Below are 22,666 nucleotides of genomic sequence, written 5' to 3' on the forward strand. Positions count from 1 at the left end.
CAGTAGAAAGGCTTATTTCTGTATAGTTCTTGACATCTCTGAGCCAAAACAGAAGAATTAGATAAAATGATGTATAGGAAAAAAAAAAAAAAAAAGCTATACCTTCCAGCCTCAGGAACAATCAGATGGAACAATCTGAAGGCTGAAGCGAATGAGATATGCCATTTCTGTCACAGGCATGGTATATAAATATAAAATAATAATAATAATAACAATAATAATAATAACAACAACAACAACAACAACAACAACAATAATAATAACCATAATCATAATCATAATAATAAATAATCATAATAATATCATAATAATAATCACTTGTTCTGGCTTGTCTACCTATAAAATAGGGCTAACATTTTTTCCCCATGCTTATCTTGTCTCTTCACATGGTAAGTTAACCTGGGTAAGTACTATTTCTTATTGAAAGCAAGGAAGCTTTCTATAGCTCCAGCAAAGAAAAGAAGCACCTTGAGACTGCATATTTTAGTAGCCTTGGTTCTGCAATCAGGAAACTGACTTTACTACCTCCTGTTCTTCTCATGCTCAGAGAAGGCATTTGTAACAGAGAAAGCATTTGTAAGTAAACCAAAAGGTACTGGCTTCATCATTTAATTCATAACTGAAACAATTTTCAGCACCTTATTTTTGGCTACCTGTTCAGCTCAAAATTGTTATTATTTTAATTGAAATTACAATATAATTGCAAATTCATTTAGATAAATGCACGCTGAATCCTAGACAGGTGACAGCAGACCCTTCAGTTTCTTTCAGTAAGGCATTCTTTCCAATTCCTAGAGTTCAGTGAAAGGCTCCCCAGACTGACAATTTTCACTTTGTTATGAAGGGGAGGGAAAGGTAAAAAAGAATTCAGCACATTGCATGAGAATTAGCATGTGTTTACTTGTTTACTTGCTGTATTCATCTAAGACTATGCTTCCTGAGGGCAATGTTTGTGTACAGCATACTAAGAACCTCCACCCTGACATTGATTACATAGCAGATCTATGTATCTGCTAGATGACTGAGGGACAGGGGACCATATGAAGGTCCTGAGGTTAAGAGGCACAAACTGGCTTTCATCCATACTGCTGAAAGCAAGTCTACTCTAGAGCAGGCTCTCTGTGCCAACATGACACAGCTCTCCGCACTGAATCTCTCAAGGATTTGTGAGCTGCTCCTATGAACACAACATGTAATTACTATTTTTGTGAATTTTCATGTCAAAAAGTCTAAAAAAAAATTAAAAAATTCACATGAAAGCCAAGATGTATCTTCCTGCCTTTGAATGCTGTTCTAACATTTTAACATATGTGAATATATGCTGCATGTCCTGAGGTGTCCTATGAGTTGTTCAAGCTTTATCTTGCAGAGAGTGGGCTGCAATCACCCAGAGCATGGCCAAGAAAAAGAATAAAGTAGAACATAAAACAGAACAGATTCTAGTGCCCAGGCTTTCTGAGACACTTATTCGCCAAAATAACAATTTCCCTGTCTTATAAAAAAAAAAAAAAGTAGAGAAGTTAAGCTTATAGGTGATTTAACAGTGCCTAGGATATGGGGAAGGGGACAACAAACAAAAGAAAGAACCACACTTTTTCCCTAATAGTGAAAACTTTTTTTTTTTCTTTTTCCCAATACAGATAAGTCCTTTGGAGATTTGCAAAAATTTAGAGTATCTTTCTTTAAAACTATGATTGTTGTTTGCCTCTAGCCAGAATTTCTTTAGTAACTGAGTAATGGAAAGCTGAAATACTATTTTGCAGTGTTTCCACAATTGTGTCTGGTGTATTTCTGTCCCAGCATATCTTCAAAAAACAATTTCTGTGTAAGTTACAGGAGACACCACAATAAAGGGGATTACAGAGACCTGATATATGGTGTCATCTGTCATTTCTGACAAACGTAAATGCAAGAATAAAATCCTAGGTAGAAAGTAAGAACCTATGAGTCAGGGTTGAGTGAAAGGACATGAAAAGGCTTTGGTTCCAGATGCTTTTTCTTTACCTCTGCTATTTTTCTCCAATTTATCTACATAGTATATTTTTTATTCTTAGTTTTCCTTGGATTTAAATTTACTTTCCCTTTTAAATAAACAATACAGACCAGTTGTGGCTGGTAAACAGCTGCTAGTTCAGAAAATTCATATTAAGTTGTGAAGGACAGTTTATGTTAGAGAAAAATATATCATGTGGGATCCAACAGTCCAAGAGGGGTGAGGCTGATGCTGCGCCATGTTCCCATGTCCAACCAGCAGTGAGACTAAAGATGTAATCCCAGCAGGCACACGTACAAAACATGCATATACATTATATATATCCATATATATGTGGTAAGATGCACAGATCACATAAACATACATCCAACACCCAAATGAACAAAGACAGCACCAATGGCCATGTCCTGCTCTCCTCTGGCTGAACATTTGTCTTCCCAAGAAACTGTGATGGATGATGAGCCCTGCTTTCCTGGAAGCAGCTGAAAACCTGCCTGCCGATGGGAAGTAAAGAATGGATTCCTTTCTTTGCTTTGCTTGTATGCACGGTTTTTGCTTTACCTAGTGAACTGTCTCTATCTCAACCCATGAGTTCTCACACATTTTTACCTTTCTGGTTCTCTTCCCCTATCCCACCTGGGGAGGGCGAGTGAGCAGCTATATAGTTCTGAGCTGTTTGCCAGGACTGAACCACAACAATGCCCCTGTCCCTCATGCCCCCATGCCCCACTGTTTCCTCACTCTTGCTCCTCCCAAAATCACCTATACACCTCCCTTTTCCTGTTTTTGGTTCCTCATCCAAACATCCCATAATAAGTCATGTGCAATCCCAAAATACTCTTCTGCTGTATCCCATAATGTGTCTCACACTCCTAGACAGTTCAGACCCCTTGGTCTGAGAGGGAGTGATAGCTCTTTTGGGACACCCTGGGAGGGGCCTGGGCAGGGCATTCATTCTTCTGGAGTCCTTTATTTGGGTTTCTACTTGCCTTTGTGCTCATCTAGTTTCTGCAGATGGACCTCTGATGAGCTCTGGGAGTAGCACAGCAGGGTCTTATTTGATACTTGACATTGTTACTCATGATATTTTCTTTCTGAGCTCCTTTGTGAATGTGCAGATGAGTTTTATCCCATGAGCTAACAGTTTCAGCCTGCTACATTAACTTTGTGCTTGCTGGAGAACTTACACCCCCAGTTTTCAAAATTTCATGTGATTTAATCGAGTACTTTGAGTCTCAGTATTTAATTGGGAATAACTCATTTACTTGCACTCAGTGAAAAATGAATATAAATGTCTTGCCTAGTTATGAAACAACTTTTAAATGGTGACCAGAATCAAATTAATTTTTATAACTGTTCTTTCAGAATCCATAGTTCTTATCTCTTCAGTATCCAAGGATCATGCTGCCTGAGTATGCTTTAATATAATTTTCTTGTATGGGATAGAATATTTTATGCTCAAGAATTTCTGCAAAGATGATAAGAAACAGCTACTCTCATCTTCAAGCAGAGATCCAAATGCAGTAGTTTGTGCTATGTTCACCAAATGTATACCTTGGGCTCAAACGGGCACTGCATGCATATATCTGATTTTTTATATCTGAGTAGTGTGAATATTCTCCCTTGAATCTCTGGTACGCAGCAGAAATATTTCTCTCCACTCCAACCAAGGAAACATTAACATTAGCACTGTTTTTACTCCATAGAGAGTGTGATATACAGTAGTAAAATAATTGACACTATATTTGCCAAACCTTTGGCAAATAAGGAGCTCTTGATATCTGGACATACTCCCGTCGGTATTTCGGAAAACATTTCACCTAGTCTACAAGCAGAACTTCACAATCTCATTGACAGTTAGGCTTTTTAATTAAATGTTTATACTACTCTTTTATGAGCTTTAGGTTCCTATGATATAATGATTAAATTTTTATTTATTTGTTTGTTTATTTCTTTATTTATTTTTTGTTTTGATAGATAGAATCTTGGTCCTCTGTCCAAGTGTACCTATTATCTTTTAAAAGCACTCAGATTTTCTGAAGATAAAAAGGAGCCAAGAAATACATTGAGAAATCTATTAAAAAAATATAAAAAAAAAAAAGGCAATATCCATCCAAACAAGACTGTGGGATGAGTAAAATCTTATATGTTTTCTATTGACATTTGCAGAACAAGCTGTGCAGGAGTGAAAAAGTAAAAATAATTATATGCTATACAGTAAACTTTGGAAGAACTTTTAGAAAATTATCCATTCAGAACATTAAAAAAAAATAATCAAATGCTTCCATGTTGCTAGAAGAAATTCTTCTTTTAGCTTGGTGATTTGCTGTCTGCTACTTTTCCAGCAGCACATAACAAAATAGAAATGATACTTGCATTATCAAAGGACACTAGAACTTTTAAAATAGATATTTGAAATATAGACAATGAAAAAAAAGATATTTAGTAAAATTCTGTACCTATCAGTGTTATGTATGTATATATAGTACGATAGACTACAGATCTTTAGAATATCCTATTATAACTGTATACAACTGAACTAGAAAAAAAAAAAAAAGTTCTGTTAAGGGTCATCTGTTGTGGAGTTTAACCTCTTAAAAAGGAAAAAAAAAAAATCACTAATACAAATAAACAGCTCCCCTAAGCAGTAGCTATCTGCTTAAGTACTGAGAAATAATTTTCCTGAGGAGAATGACTTCATACCTACATTGCTGGGGCCTACAATGTAGGAGGTCTGTATCTGATTTTAGTGATTGAGCCCTTATTAACCCGTATTAAGCTAAGCGATTAAGCTCTATTGATACATAGCTAAAGCAATAAATACAGTCCAGAGAGAGATCCAACTCACCTTACATTCAAATTCTGCATATGGTCAAAATAAATGAAGCCTGGGCTCAGGTCAAATGCTACACATTAAATAAATATTCAGGATACTAACTATTGATGATATTCATGTGGGGCTGGCAAACTGTAGTTATAAGAAAGATTTTACCTTGTGTATAAAGAACCAAAGGCCTTGTGAAGGTATTCAAATGTATCCTTGGGTATCCAAGAGGGCAGTAGACCCTCTAGGTGAATAGAAAGTACATGAAAGTAACTTGTCACTAAAGTATAATCTTTGTTCCCATAGGGTCACTTCATGCGCACTGGAAACAAAACAATCTGGCTTAATATTTAATAAAGTTATAAATCAAAATATAAGATTTTTTAAAACCGTAAGATTTTGTGCACAAAAGTGTACTCCCAAGGAAGATAATGAGAATATTTTACTGGATATTTTAAACTATAGCACTAAAAAAAAAAAAAAGTCAAAGAATCTATTAGGTAGTTTAGTTGTATTCCATTTTGTATTGGGTATACATGGCAAGGTTTTGATAACAGGGAGACTGCAGAAGTGGCCTGTGTGAGAAGAATCCAGAAGCTGCCCCATGAGAGCCAGTTCCAGCTGGCTCCAAAAGGGACTGGCCAGACCTGAGCAGGTGAGGGAATCTAGTTATGCCTCTGTGAGAACAGATTTAAGAAAGGGAAAAGCTGCTCCACAGCCTGGAGAGACAAAAGAGCTAAATGCTAAGACAAACGGCCCTACAGACCCTGAGGTCAGTGCAGCAGGAGGGCAGGAGGTGATCCAGGCACACAACAGAAGTTCCCCTGCAGCCTGTGGAGAGGCCCCTGGTGGAAAATTGGAAATTCAACACAAATCCTAGTATAATTAATTGATCAATTAAAAGTGTTTATCAAATCTGTGTCTAATAATATGCATACTTCACTCAGAGATAATTTGGCATGAATTTTAGGTGGGACTGCTTCCCATTTTCAAAAACAACTTCCATACAAGACTGGTAATTGAGCTTTGATACTATATTTCTCTGCAAGATTCTGAATGTACAGATTACTTTATTTAAGAATTTTTAGTCATGTGTATGATTATCTAGATATCCATAAATTGAGATTGAGCTTTAAAAAGCTATGTAGTCTTAGCTTCTAGGAATTACTGTCAAAGAGACAAGAAAGAACCACTTCTTCTGAATAATAGAGGTAATTCTTGAGTCAGTTTTTCTAATGCCCAGGCACAGTATTTCAGATGATGATGTCTGCAAACATAGTAACTCTGGAATGCATATGAAGACATTTCAGAGCCAGAGGAAAACTGTGAAAATAAAACTATAATTTTCTATTACATCCTAGAGTAGATGGTGGAAGAAATAACAACTAAATGTTCAGTGTATCTGAGACATGACAGTTGGTTTTACAACAGAGTGGCAATTTCTGCCATTAGAAATAAACAGAACACAGACATATAAGGGTGACTGTCCCGTACCCTTGATTACATATACATGTATAACATGAGGATAAGATTAAGTATGAATTCACTGGTACAACAAATTTCAGTCATGCTATTTAATATACAGTCAGCTATTGCCATTAACTGTATCTGTATTGGCAGTGGCCTTCCCAGAAAAGTGTTGTGCATTGTTTTAAATAAAGTCTACCTTAGATATCTGTTGCACTTGCTGAAGTATTAGCACTCCAATAATAAACATGAAATTGTAGCTAATTTTATATTTGAATGCATTTCCTTGAAAAATATCATGAAGCTGCACCTCTGCTAGAGAAATGTTGTCAACAGGTGATATTCTAAATTTTGAACACCAGGAGAAGGACACCAAAGGAAAGTTTATGACAGGTGAGACGTATCTTTGATTAGTTTAATATTAAACATATGGAACATAAATTTAAAAATAATAATAATAATAAAAATAAATAAATAAATAAATAAGTTCAGATGGATCAATTACTGTTTTACATTTGTTGGTTTAGCACAAACAGGAGTAAAATCTATCAGCATGTTCTAGCTGTGTTTCTGCTTAAGATACTGACTATAGAATCATGGCATTCTAATTAAATCTGATGCTTTAAATAGATAAATCTGCCTTAGAAAAATACTGCAGATACATTGAATGTAGGAAGAATGAACCCAATGAGTGTATCACTTGTGGCCTATTATTCTGTAGAGCTCCGCCTGATAATGCAGCGGGGTTCCTTCAGGTTCTGTAGAGTGAAAGATGAATAAATATATTTGGATGATTATTTGCTTCATGATGACTTGATCACATTTTATGGAAAGTACCAAACTAACAAGAATAGAATAACGAGATGTTTTAGCTCTAAACATGCTGACATAAGTCAAAAATTAACACTAATTTACAGTTCTGAAGCATTTTTCAGAAAGAATCCTTATTTCATAATACGTAAACATAAATTTCAAGTCTCACTGATATTTAGGAGGGGGTTGGTTCTCCTGTGTTTACTATGTAAACTTGTCCCTGGACCTCTATTTCCAAAATTGGATGATATGTAAACAAATAGGAATACACAGATGTAGAAGTACTATGCAAATATAAATGACCTGTTAATAGGATTCTTGGTGTCCAACAGTAAAAGGAAAATGTTTTTAGCTTTTAACATTCTTTTTTTTTATTAAATTTCCACTTCCTTTCTCTTTTAACCAGCAACATATTGCATCAATTATTTTAAAAGCTGATTTGGGTATTTTCATTGATATTTAGTAACAAAGGTTACAATTTTATCATGCTTCCTCCTTATTTGCTTCTGAAGAAGCAATGTCATATAACAGTTTAATGAGTATCCTTCTATCTGAGACCTTTGCCTAACCCAGGAGCTGTGTAAAAGCAATTAGAAGTGTACATGTACATTTGCAAATTGGATGCATACAAGTATAACCGATTTAACCCAACTCCTAAACCAAAACCAAAACAAGCAAACAACAAAACACAGACAAAAACAAAATGAAAAAAAATCAATCAAACAACAAAAAAAGAAACACTACCACCACCACCAAAACAACTAGGACTTGATTGTAGCTAAACTCATTTTAAAAACAACAAAATCATTTGACATTGTTGATGAATTCCTAAATCTTTTTTTTTTTTTCTACCACAACCAATCTCTCAACCCAAGTGGTTGGGAGTGTACACTTTGATATATTCATCCTTTAAACTATGCACTTCAAGTGTCCAAACAGGTGATCTTTTAAAACAGCTGCAAGTTTTGGTTTGGGTTTTGTTGCTTTCGTTGTTGTTTGTTTGTTTGTTTTCCCACATGAAGCCTTCTGTGAAGCATTTGAAAAGACTAAAATGATCAAACTATATATCTTAACGAAGCTAGAAATTTTTCCTTCACCTACCATTTCATTGGACAGGCACATAAGGATTGGTTAAATTGCCCACAGATGGGAGTTCCACTTGAGATGCTCAAATCCATCCTGTTTAGCATGCAGATGCCACTACAGAAAGGTGTATGTCTTCTGTCAGATGTCAAATATGTGGGTAGTCAATTCAATGAAATCCATATTAATCTGAAAAGATAAACTATAATAAAAGAGCATACTATATTGTGGGCAAAAAAATCATGACGTTTCAACTAGTTTTTACAATAAAAATATACTTTATGATAGGTATGTCAAGCAAAAGGACAGGTTTCTCACTCTACTGTCTTTTCTTTGGTGCAATATACTATATAATCTGTTATCCTATCATATCTCAGTTCTCTTAGAACACATAACCTGCAGCTATACATAACGTTGTTACTTGACACTGCTTTTTAAAGAGAGAGAAAATTAGGTCAGGGCAAAGCATTTGGTAAAATCCAAAGGCTCCCACTGTTTTGCAAGACTTTCCTCCAGAATAATTTTAGAGATTTGTATCTGGATGGTCCAGCTTTGATTGTGATTTAAGCTAGAAAACCAGTCACCACGATGGCCTTGAAGACACAGGTGGTTCAGTTTAAAATTATATAATTAATTAAAATTAATAAAGAACCCTTTATTTCCACAGGGGTGATCAGGAATAATTAAAATGAAATAAAATAAAATAAAATAAAATAAAATAAAATAAAATAAAATAAAATAAAATAAAATAAAATAAAATAACTAATAATAGTTCATTAGAATTTCCATCTATGACTACATCTGCACACACATGCTGTTTGCAGTCTTGAACCTCAGCAATGAGGATAGAAGAGGATACCCAAGCAAAATTTGTTATTGGAAATGAAGCTATTGAAAGCTTTTTCTCCATTTTGTGAGGAAAATAAGTCTTGGCAGTTGCTCAGTTCTTCACAAAATGAAATTAAAGGACAGTATTAGTAGTAGTGAGACAGCTAATACTGCTAAGTGCCAGTAAATGGCCAAAAAGCACTTCAGTACACATAAAATAACTTCATGTGTTCCATACAGGTACAATTAGCAGGTCCATTAAGCAGCATATTAAATATACACCACAAAACTAACACAAGAATACCAATTATTTAATGCTATCAAACAACAATCAAATCTTTGGGTCAAAATCATTGTCTATGTTGTAAGTCAAGGAGTCCTTTTTCATCAGTCGTTTTCTGCATCATCAGAGCTCCAGAGCAGAACACTTCACTCATACAGGCTTTTCCTTCTGCAAGATGTGATTTTTCTCCAATCTTACCTTCTTTTTCAAAGTTATTTCAAAGCATGCCTCTCAAAATAAGAATGTTTGCTTTCTGACAAGTAGTAAGAGCTTGTCTAAGCTGAACACTTCTGTCTTTCAGAATACATTCCACGTCCAATATCAAGAAAATATTCAATCTTAGATGTGATAATGGGTTGGGATTCTTTCTTTTAAAAAACAAACGAACAAACAACAGTAAGTTCAAGCTCTGGACTGGAGAATGTAGGCCTTCTATATTTGTCCACACTACCTAAGAACACCATCAAATCTGCATCAAATGCTCTTAATAATTATTACTTATTGCAGATTACTTCACATCTATCATTATGTTACAGTGCGTGTTTTAATAAAACAGAAAACAAAACAAAACAAAACAAAACAGAATTATTCATGAACTTAAAGGAATACAACTTTTATTTCTCACGTACACTACACTGTCACTGTGTTAGCCCTATCCCTCCTCCCTATTGAATATTTAATTACTCAATATCATGCACATAGCACAGAGCAAAAGCATCCTGCTTCACCATGGTCCTCACCACAGGCCGCAGGAGACTTCTGCTCCGGCGCCTGGAGCACCTCTCCCCCTCCCTCTACACTGACCTTGGCACCTGCAAGGCTGTTTCTCACTCCCTTGACTCTCCCGGCTGCTGTGTGGTGCAGCGTTTTTTTCCCTGTCTTAAATATGCTCTCACAGAGGCGCAAAACAACATCGCTTATTGGCTCAGATCTGGAAAACAATGGGGCCCTTCCCAAACATGGGGCAGCTTCTAGATCTTTCTCACAGAAACCACCCCTATGGCCCCCTGCTACCAAAACCTTGCCACGTAAACCCACTACATTTCTCAGATCTTCTTTTGATCCCAGGAAACTCAAATGGATGCTGCACTTGAACATGGAAAAGAAACTACTTCACATCTTAGTATAAATATAGTGGCATAATATAAATATAGTCACATGTTCTAGTCAACAGCAATACCTATAAATCAAAGAAAATATGCTTTCTCTAAAGGCTGATGATGTTCCATGTACCTTCAGTCCATGCAGAATTTTCACAGAAAGCCTGCTGAGATCCTGTAGGGAAATTTGGAAAGTGAGTAAATCTGGTCATGAGGTCAGCCATGGAGTGTAACAATACTCATGCATATATCCTTAAACAATTAAGTCTGTACTAATGTTAATGTCTACCTCTACTAATTCCCTTGAGGTATTCCCTTGAGGTTTACGGTATAGTATAATCTCCTCAGAAGAGTAAATGTATGCACCTATTTGACCTACAGTGTTCTTAGCACACACATCAGGAAACCACAGGCATGTTTCAATAAAAATCACACCATTCTTCTCTATCTGTATGAACAAACAAGATCAGAAGGAAGCCTTGTTTTGTACTTCATTGACAACTCTAACGTCACAGTGAGTCTTGTGTTCTTAGACCTGTGATACAAGGCCTAGGAAGTTCTTACGTTAATGGTAAATACAAATTACTTCTATATGTGAACAGCTTCTGAAAATTTAAAGCAACTGCTATAAATCCCAAACAGCCATTTCAATCATAGATCTGAAATCGACATCTTCCTGGGATCATAAGTTTTTGTTTGTTTGTTTGTTTGTTTGTTTTTAATAATGATATATAAAGTATTTTAGGAAATTATTTGGCACTAAGGATAAAAACGTAAGGCCAAGAATATTCAAATCTGAGGGCCTTCATCTCCTGACCTGACTCTTAAACAATTGTATGCCCCGGGCATTTAAAAGCTTCACTGAGTTCTATTTCACTCAGTGTTTTCAATTACCTTCAAGGGATTCTGGATAAAATAAATAAATAAGTAAATAAATTAAGGTGTTTTCAAGGGCTAATATGTCTTTAGATGCTGAAAAATCTTCTCTTTCACTTAGTCCTAAAGTGAAGCCACAGGACCTGCATCTCAGACTTTATTTTAATCTAATTAATAAATAAGTAAATAAGTAAATAAATAAATGTTTCTAGTTCACCCAGTTTTTCAGACATACATGTAAGCAGGAAAATATTGTTTTCCTGATCATGTATATGGAGAGCTTTGACATCATTGACTCCTATTCAAAATCAATTGAAACTTTATTTAGAGATGGATTTTCTTAACATAGGAAATGTTATTCATAAATAGATTTTAGCTACAAAAAACTTTGAACAAATGCATCAGAACTTGTTGGGCATAAAACACTTTGTCAATTCTACTAAAGGAACCATTAAAATTGATGCAAGTGGGATCCTTTTGTTTGTTTTGCCCCTGAAAGAAATAAGGTTTTGCCCCTGAAAGAAATAAGATTAGCAGGTACTGCAGCTAGAGGTGGAAAGCAAACTGTGTTGTATCCCAGGTACTTGCATTAGGGGATGAGCAGACCAATTAATACCTTCTGTTCTATATCATAAGAATAAATTTATGCAGGGAATGAAGACTCAAAAACCGAGGTTATGAAAGAGCAGAATCCCCTGCTGAACCTAGAAAGATCCAGGCCCTCTCCAGGAATTTGAAGGCTGTAGCTAGTCTCATATTTCCCTTTTCAAGTGTTGAGGGTTGGTTAGAAAAGTATAAATGGCAACCAGAACCCAAGATAGCAGCCTCCTACCCCAAATCAGTGACATAAACATCAGTTTTTTAGTTACCTCAGCTCTGTCTTTTGTTTAATTATTTTATTATCTCTCTATCTTTTTTAATTAATTAATTTATTTTTTTTTTGTACTGCTCAAGAACACCAGTAAGGCTGGTTTGTCTTGTAAGTGTTGCATCCAGTGAGAATCTGGTCCATCATTTCAGTTTTTGTTACAAAAAATGCAATTAATCTAATCTAAATTTAAGATATCTACACTATATGTCTGAATGTGAACTAGTAATCCTAATTTCCTTCTGTAATCAATCAGAAGAAGGGAAAAATTTTAGTACCCAGGTTACTTACATGTATGCCTCCACTAAGAGACTTTTTCTTCTTTGTCTACTAAGAGAACTTGAGGTGACTAGCTCATATGTTCTTGCCTGTATTTAGTCAAATGAACTTCATACAATGTACATGGTGAATTTTCTACACCTGCAAAAAGAAATTTTGCAGATGCTACATAGAACTACATTTAAGATTTGTTATTTACATTTTTCCATTTAAAACAACAATGCAACTTCCTTAAAAATGCTCTAAACCAATACAGATAATTATATAAATCATATTTGGGATGTAGAATGGATTTAGACTGTAAATGATAGCCTTTTCATCATTGTTTCATAAATACACTAATATCATGGATATGAAATGATGTAAGTAATACAAAGGGACATCAAGTTAAAATATTTTTTTTGTTATTGATGTTGTTATCCAGAAAGGGGATTGCATGCTCTAGATTTATTTTTATATGATTAGTGTCCCAAGATGACTTTAGCAGTTTTCACAACATTTTCAGTCTTGTATGAGATAGTTGACAGGGAAACAATCTTTTTTACAGAAATCCATTTCTGTATACAGGAGAGATTTTTTGACAAAATTGTTATCTATTTTATATTGTAGAGGAAACTTCAGATGAAATCATGGTGATTTTACATTTGCCACACAATAGACACAAGTAAACTATTGATGTTGGATAACAACTTCTGCTATGTTTTAATGAACACAGCTGGAAAAACAAAAACAAACAAACAAACAAACAAAAACCCATCAGCTCCAAGCAAAAGAGTAAGAATGGTCAGTCAAAAACTGTTTTACAAACACTAGCGTGGAGATTCTTAGGGTTACCTGGAAAGCTTACATAATTTTTAGCTGAATGTCTAGATTCTATGAATTCCGTTGTTTTTGTTTGCTGATTTTGATGAGGTCATAATATTGCATTTTGTATTTTGCATAAACATATTATGGGTGTTCCTTTTCCTAACTGAGCTAAAACAAAATTTATACATGAGAAGGCACTTTTAGTTAAATGTGTATTGTTTGCAAACTGAATGACAAGTTCCAGCATTTAAGGAACAAGTTTTGTAAGTTCAAATCAAGAAGAAATCTGACTTACTAGTATTCCAACTAAGTTCAGTTTTATTTCTGGTTAATATTGTATTGAAAAAGAAAAATGGAACACTGAGAGTCATTTAATGATTATGACCGATGTCACAGAACTGGAATATTTCTCTCAGAAAGATCACCATGGCCTTGATTTATGATTTTCATTTAGATGGTCTCAATGGGAGTACCAAACTAAACTGGAAATTCAAATTCAATAACTTTAGATCTTTTCAGAAGATTTGCTAAGAACAGAAATATTTCTGTGTTAGAGGGCAAACATTTTAGCCCTAATCAGCTCTTATCATATCTTTTCCTTCTCCTATCCTATCTGACTCAAGGCAGTTAGAAATTGAAGGATAGATAGGGAAAAACCGAGGAAATACTCTTAATAATTACTGGCAGCAGAATCTACAGCTTCTCTCTTCTCTGTATTTTTATTATTTATTTTTACAAATATAACGATATATGTCTCTAAGAAAGATTTGACGTGTTTCAAGAAAGTAAACCCAGCTTTTAAATCTTGTGTCACTGATTATATCAACAGTATCATTTCATTTTTCATGTATCATTTCAATTCAAAGGTGTTTTGATAGTGAATTAAAATGATCACTTTTCGATTTGGATATGTGAACTGAATTTACCTGGAGAGGAGATAACAAGGAGCTGTGTGGACATGGAAGAATTTCAAAGGCTATATGTATACCTCTAGATTAAAGGAGATCATGGATGAATCCCTGGCCCATTCAGTGCTCTAGAAAAATCTGAACTGCAGAATCAGATAATACAAATAATTTTAAATAACTATAACCATTCATTTGATAGAATCATAGAATTATAGAATGGTTTGGACTGGAAGGGACCTTAAAGATCATTTAATTTCAACCCCCCCACCATAGCATGAATGCCACCCATTGGATCAGGGTGGTCAAGTCCCCATCCAACCTGGCTTTGAACACCTCCAAGGATGGGGCATCCACAACTTCTGTGGGGGACAATGTCAAATGCTTTGTACAAGTTCAACTAGTTGCTCTTCCCCTATCCATCAGTGCTGTAACCCTGTTGTAGAAGGCCACCAGATTTGTCAGGCACAATCTGCCCTTATTTAAGCTTTGTTGGCTGTCATCAATCACCTTCTTATTTTCCATATTCCTTAGCATAGTTTTCAGGAGGATCTGCTCCATGATCTTGCCAGGCACAGGGGGGAAACTGACTGTCCTGCAGTTTCCCAGGTCTTCCTTTCTTCCTTTTTAAAAAATGGGGGTTACATTTCCCTTCTTCCAGTCAGTGGACTGCCATGACTTCTCAAATATGAGTGACAGTGGCTTAGCAACTACATCTGTCTGTTCCCTCAGGATCCTCAGATGTATCTCATCAGGTCTTTCTTGGCTTCTCTATCACTTGGAGAAAGAACATCAGTGCATTCCAAGAACCTTCTGGACTGCCTATGCCTTTCTCTTCTGTCCCTCTAACAGATTTCAGGGTGGCTGAAGTTCCCCATGAAGACCAGGGCTTGTGAACATGTGACTGCTTTTATCTGTATATAGAGGGCCTCACCTTCTTGGTCTTCTTGATCAGGTGGCCTGTAGCAGACTTCCACTGTAATCTCACCTCTCCCTGCCCTCCCCTTAATCCTGACCCATAAATTCTCAATTGGCTCCTCATCCATCTCCAGATACTCACTGACATAGTACTGCTCACTGATATGTACTCCAGCTGCTCACTGACATAGAGTGTGATGCCCCCTCCTCACCTCCCCTTCCTGTCCTTCCTAAAGAACCTGTACCCTTCCATTCCAACACTCCAGTCATGGGAGCCATACCACCACATCTCTGTAATAATAATGAACACATAGCCCTGCAGGCATGCATGCATCTTTGACTCCTCTTTCTTTATTCTGCATGCTACATGCATTAGAATAGAGACATTTAAGTTGGGCCCCTGATGAATCTGACTTACTGGTTGGAGTGTCTGGAATTCCTTTGTGCTGCCCTCCTGCTGACTTGTGACCCTTCTCCGGGCTGGGTCATTAAAATATATAATATTTTGTATTGTCTTTTTATATATGTCATATTAGAGGACCTTAACCTGATTTAGAATCAGTATTAAATCTCATAGACTACCTTCATTTTGTAAAGTAAAATAAAATTATTTTAACTGGGCCAACTTTAAAAGGTAAAATACATGTATGTCCTATTACAGAGTAGAGACTTTTTCACGGAATCACAAATGGTTAAGGTTGGAAAGGATCTCTGGAGGTCATCTTGTCCATCCTCCCTTCGTCAAGCAGGAACACCTACAGTAAGGTACTCAGGACCATGTCCAGACAGCTTTTGAAGATTTCAAAGTAGGGAGACCCCAAAACCTCTATGGGCAACCTGTTCTGGTGCTTCATCACCTGCACAGTAAAAAAGTGCTTCTCAGTATTCAGACAGAATCTCTTGTGTTCCAGTTTGTGCCCATTGCCTTTTATCCTGGTGTTAGGCACCACTGAAAAGAACATGTCTCCATATTCTTTGCACCTTTCCTTCACATATTTATATACATTGATAAGATTCACCCTGAGCCTTCTCTTTTCCAGGCTGAGCAGTCCCAGCTCTCTCAGCTTCTCCTCATAAGAGAGTTGCTTCAGACCATCATTCAGATCATCTTGGTGGCCTTCCATTGGACTTTTTCCAGTACATCCATGAGACTATAATCTTGCAGAAGAGTTTAAGAGGAAATGAGGAATGCAGGTACTGTGAAATGTCAGCAAGTTGTGCATATAAAATATAGTAATCACAGTGACACTTTTTTCCAAAATTCTTTTTATCTAAAATAAAAATCTGTGTTAAATAATTCACAGACTCTTAATGTTGGGCGTGACTATTAAAATAATATCATCAAACCTCTTAAAAAAAAAAACAGGTCATAGACTTTTGCATGTGGTCTTTCCATCAAGCCCATAGTTCTGGTTTAGGTAGACTATTACTCAGGTAGACTTCAAGCATCTGATCTTAATACAGAAATAAGGAATGACAATGGAACTAGCTGAGTTATTCAACAGTTTTGCCCATCATACTAATTTGAATCTGTCTGAATCCAGCTTCCACCTACCTGACCTCGCTACGTGCATGTGAACAAGATTTAAAACTACTGCTTTCTGAATATTCATCATGTAGACAATTGATGAGTAAAATCATGTAACTTTTTCTTTGATAAACTATCTAGAAAGACAATAGAATGCACTTCACCTCACTTCTGACAAAACAGATATGTGGTTTCTTCTATGATCAAAGGAAATCATTACATATGCTAAGAAGGTATTTTGTCTCATCCTAAAATCAGTGTCAAAGGAAGTAACATTTTCACTAGAATGGTAATCTGTAGGCCAGATGTTTAACTTTTAAAAGAGTAAAGATCAGTGAGACAATTCAAAACTGTTGGAAAATTGAAGATGTTTCAAAAACATCTGCACCATTATTCAGATCATATTTGAACTCCTACAAAATAAGCTTTTCCTGTTGATCAGTATCTTTAGAGTGCCAACATCAAAACGGAAGATCCTTGTAATGAGCTCATTATCATGCTTTATTTGTAAGAACACCACCTGTTTTATATGGTGTATTTGTTATGCATCAAAAGATCAGCTTACAGGCTTAGCCACCATATCGTATTTGAATCCTATTTTCTTTTAATAGAATAGTGATATTTCTAGCATAAAAAAGGGTTTTGTAAGTGACTTAATCCTTGGGGTTCACTAGCCAAAGAGGAAGAAGAAATGTTGCCTTACAAATTAATCCCCTCCTGCAACAAAGGGAGAGGAGATCTCTAAAACAAACCCACATACACAAGTTACTCAATTCTACTAAGCTTGTGACATTTGAAATGGTTTCAGCCTAAGATGATCACACTGTCATGTTCTTGACAGGAGTGCTCTGGACATCTGGAAGGTATGTTGTCAGCCAGAAACAGAAAAAATCTAGCATTAAGACTACAAGCAAGAAGTTTCAGTTTCAGACTTAAGTCAGAGTGACAGACTTAAGTCTGTGATGCCTACATCACACTTCCAAATATCAGTATCTTACAGAAAGACTTCTGCACCATCATCCAGCAGTCCCCCTGTGCTGATATTCATTTACTCTTTCTAACATATCTGTTTTCCATTAGTCTGTCCAAATCAAAGAGAAAAAGGGCTATTAATTCTTTTTCGTTCTCTCCATCCAGGATATGAATTTCAACATTTATCTTAATGACTGAACTCTTGTTTCTAGACTTCAATATTATAATGTCATATGCTTTCAAGAGAGATCAGATATTTTAATCAGATATTTAAATCAGATATTTTAATCACAGATTTAAAAGTATGGAGTTAAAAGTATGGAGTTAAAAAGGGGGAAAGTGAATGAAATCCAGATCTGTGAAAAAAAAAATAAATCTTCAAGCACTTGAAAAGTTGTGGAATTATTAATATACTTTATTAGCTTATGTATCAGGTACCTAGAAACCTGAGTAAAGGCTTGGTGTGTCAGGATCTAATAATTTTGGTAAATAGCAGAGTTTTGTCCCCAAAACACAAAATAACATGTGTTTGTAATTCAACTGTAATTCAAACTTGCATTCCAAATTCAATACATATAGTGCCTCTAGAAGAAGGGTTCTATTCTTCTCTGGGCTATTGCAACTTATTATCTGCTAGGCCAATGATTACATGGCTTAATGACTGATATAGCAATGAGAAGTTCACAATCTGTGTCTTTAGCGAAACATATGCACATATATATTCATATTATGTATGGGATTATATCAATATATATAACTGGGCTTCATTTTCTAGCACCAGTATTTGTTACAGCGAAGTTTATGTTGGTGAATATATTCAATTACTTCTTATACACAATTTTTGCTTTAGCTTTCTTAATACGGGGGATATATTTTATTCTAAAGTGAACAAAGTAAATGAACATCATAAAGATGAGACATCCTTCATCCTGGAAGAAATGTGTGGGTTTCAAGAGATGTCTATGAGATAAAAGTAATGGTTTCAAAATTCTAGATGTTCTCTACAAGAGGTAAGAGTGAGAATGTACAGCATTATAATTATATTCCCTGGGAATATAATTATATACAAGTAGGATTCACAAAAGTAGCCATCAGATGGCTCTTCAGAGAATGGCTTCTGTTTGCTGTGACATGGTTAACACCATATAGCACACTGTCGTGGTTTAACCCAGCCGGCAGCTAAACACCACGCAGCCGTTCGCTCACCCTCCCCCCTCCCTCTCTGGGACGGGGGAGAGAAATGGAAAGTGAAGCCCGTGAGTTGAGATAAAGACAGTTTAATAAGACAGGAAAATAATAATAACAAAATAATAATAATAATAATAATAATAATGATACAATGGTGATAATAGGAAAGTAATAATAATATGTACAAACAAGTGATGCACAATGCAATTGCTCACCACCTGCTGACCGATGCCCAGCCTAACCCCGAGCAGTCCGGCCCCCTCCCCCCGGCTAGCCACCCCTAAATATTGTTTAGCATGACGTCAGATGGTATGGAATACCCCTTTGGCTAGTTTGGGTCACCTGTCCTGGGTCTGTCCCCTCCCAGCTCTTACTGCACCCCCAGCCTGCCTGTTGGCAGGACAGAGCGAAAGGCTGAGATGTCCTTGGCTTGGTATAAGCACTGCTCTGCAACAATTAAAACATCGGGGTGTTATCAACACTCTTCTCATCCTAAGCCAAAATACAGCATTCCACCAGCTACTAGGAAGAAAATGACTTCTGTTCTAACTGAAACCAGGACACACACCTATACAGAAGAGAAACCACCATATACTGTTTTGCTTGAAAGCAAGGCAAAAAAATCTTAGAATGCTATAATTTGCAGTTACAAGCTATGAAACATATTAAAAAGCCATAGAACAACATTTCAAGTTTAGTAAAAACAAATGTAACAATTTATGGACAATTAGGAGCCAGTATGTTAAGTTCTTGCCAAGTATATCTAATTAATCCTTCAGTTTTACAGCTCTTCGTTAATATGTATATATTCAGGAGGGTACCATTTAAACACAAGCATTTTGACTTTTGTCTGTTGAAAATTATTTTCAGAAAACATACAAAAATGCCTACAAGGACTTTTAAATACATATTTTCACACATAAGGGAAAACCTGACTGGCATTGTCTTAAAATAGATACTTAAAATAGTCTACAGGCATGAACATTCATGTCCCTTACCCTGACTGTCCCTTACTCTGACTCTGACTGTATTTTTTATTCCTAATTTATCCCTTTCTTTCTTCATTTGTCCCATCATTTGTCCTCAAATACAAAATAATATATATTTGCTCAACCCTGTGCTTCTCTTTTGCTTTATGTCAAGTATGTTACATATTTTTCTTCATTTACTGTTTTCCTTTCAGTTTAAAGAGCAAGTAAAAACATCACTATCAAAATGTTTGTTTCTCAAAATGTTTGTTTCTCAAAGCAAAATATTTAGACTCTTTTCACACTGAAGTTCTGTCAGAAAGTTTTGCCAAAACTGACACATTCTTGTAGATGTTAAAATTTCAGCTGAATTGCATTTTTGACAGACCAAAAGAAAATATCCATTGTCTAGTATTTCTTAGCAGCTTGTATTTGTATCCCTGTATATAGAAGATATCACTGGAGACGGAGATCAAAACATATGATTAAGCGTCATCAGAGATGTCCCTCTCACTATCAAATTTGCTTTTCTCTTGATTATTTTTTTCTCTCTCTGATCTCAAAAATCTTTCATTCTAACTTAATCTGTCATCCCAACTGTGCCTCACTTCAGCAGAGTGGACAAGAGGACTATCTGTTGCTTTGCTCCAGCCTAAGTGTCGCATCTTGTAAAATGAAAACAAACAAAACCAAAAACAAACAAAAAACAACAGAGCAACCTGTATAGATATAACATTATGTGGCACCAAGTCTTCTCACCTGATGTAATAGGATGGCCTCCTCTGTGTAGATCTGTATTAGTAAATCATGTCACAAACATTCGGGATATAGAGACGATGATCATCAGTACATTTTATGTGCTAGTTCTATGTCTAGAATTGTTTTGGCTCACACCAGTTCTTCCTCTCCCAAACTATTCCCAGGATGGTTGCCTGGTTCACACAGAAGGGGTATGGCTATTCCACCTATTCATCCTATCTCCTGTTTTGGAAAGGAAAAAAAAATAATTAAAAAAAAAAAAGTAACAGTTTGGCATGTCCAGCCAGGTTATGTCAGTTCATCTCTGCAACTGGTTAGTTATTATTAACTTCTGATTCGACCTCCTAGGAGGTTGACCTACCTAGGAGGTAGAAAAGTGTGTACTTTTTCTTTGGTATTTCAGAGACTTAATTAGATATCATAGTTCATCTGCTCTGATGTTTGTAATAGTTTTCAAACCAACTCAGAGCCAGTCACTGAAACTGCATCAAAGTACAGAGAGAAGTATAGAGATAAAGGAAAATTAGCCCAGAGGATGTGTTGGTCTGTTAGACAAAATGAGTTTTGGGAACCAGAAATATATGTATACCCAGCCACATACCCAGTTCTTAGTTTTTGTCTATTTTTTCAAAGGTGCTCGTACTTCCAGAGCCCAAGTTTGGAGTAACTGTTTTTGTAGACTACTGAATTCAGTAGTCTATAGTAGCATAAAATACAGGTGCTAAATCAGTCCTACTTCTGCAATATTGATCTGTTCCCTTAGGAAAAAAAAAAAAAAATCAGCTTAGAAAATTGCAGTTAGCAGTTGCATATTTTCTCACCCTTATTTATTTATTAATTTATTTCAGAATATGACTGAGTTATATATAAATCTACAGCCAACATCATTCTGGATCTTAATAATAAAATTTGAAAAGTCAAAATACGGACAAGCATCATGTTTTGTCTGTAATGGAAGAGAATACTTCATCAGCAACCTTTAAAGCAGCATACTAACAATACTTCATAAAATAACTTTCAAGATGCCTTTCTAAAGTATATTGCTTACTCTAAGCTAGATTCTAGATAGAACGCATATGATCCTATGGAAAAAAGATCTGCATTGCCCAAAGTGAGAAAAAATTGACTCTTTAGATTTCATTTGGTATATCTTAGTACTAACAGTCTTACCTCATATATTAAACTTATTGTAAGATATAGTTTGTCCTGTTTTATTTTGTTTAAGCGCATTCTGGCCACCTAAAGCTTTTAGCTTTATATGTTTATACATTAACCTTCAAATAAATAACCAACACAATGGAAATTCACTCAGTCCTGCAAGAATGTCATTTTGCCTGACTTAAAATATTTTATAAACACTTTATTTTTTCCTCCTCCTTTCTCTTGTTTTGTAAATATTTATTATCATGCTGTTTATTGACACATATTACAAGTAGTTCTTAGCAAACAAGGCTGTTAACATGTTAACAGCTGACATATACAAATATGCATGTATGTCTTTATTGAACGAGGTCCCTAATACACATACATTAACATTATTAGGGTCACTAGCACCAAGGAAATATGGGGTCATTTAGGGAAACAAAACTGCTTTTTATTGAAATGTTCAAAATATAATCAGAACATATAAATTTATTTTCTTAATACGAAGCAGATTAACTAAATATCATTTCACATTTCTCTTCTGTCAGAGAAAAGTACAGCTGTTTTGTTTTCCCTCCTGCCAGCAATATACACAGAATCTTAGCTACCCTCCAGATGTATAAGAAAAACACTAAGTCCAGTCCTCCACTCTCAAATGGGTATGCTGTGGTGAAAAATTATATGGAGAATTCATACCATCTTTATATATTCTTTATCTGTGCTACTTATCTAAAGCCCTTTAATGAAGAGAAATAGGCACTTATTTTCTTATGATGGTACAAATTGCATCTACAGGCAACTAATTCTGTGTGTTTTTTATAAAATTGCTCTCAATAACTAACTCCAGTATATGTGTCTACACAACAGATGGTAAATGCCAGGTAAAATGAATCCCATTTGGGACATAAGACAGACATTTATGCCCAAAGTAAAAATGTGATCTTCTACAAAAAGTATTAATCCATATAAAATTTAACCTTTCTACAGTTATTACAATCTGAAGTAGAAATATGATTATCCAGCTGTGGTGGTTTTATCCTTCTGGGCAGCTGAACTCCACCACA

This window comes from Aythya marila (assembly GCF_965140915.1).
Source record: "Aythya marila genome assembly, chromosome: 1".
NCBI lineage: Eukaryota > Metazoa > Chordata > Aves > Anseriformes > Anatidae > Aythya > Aythya marila.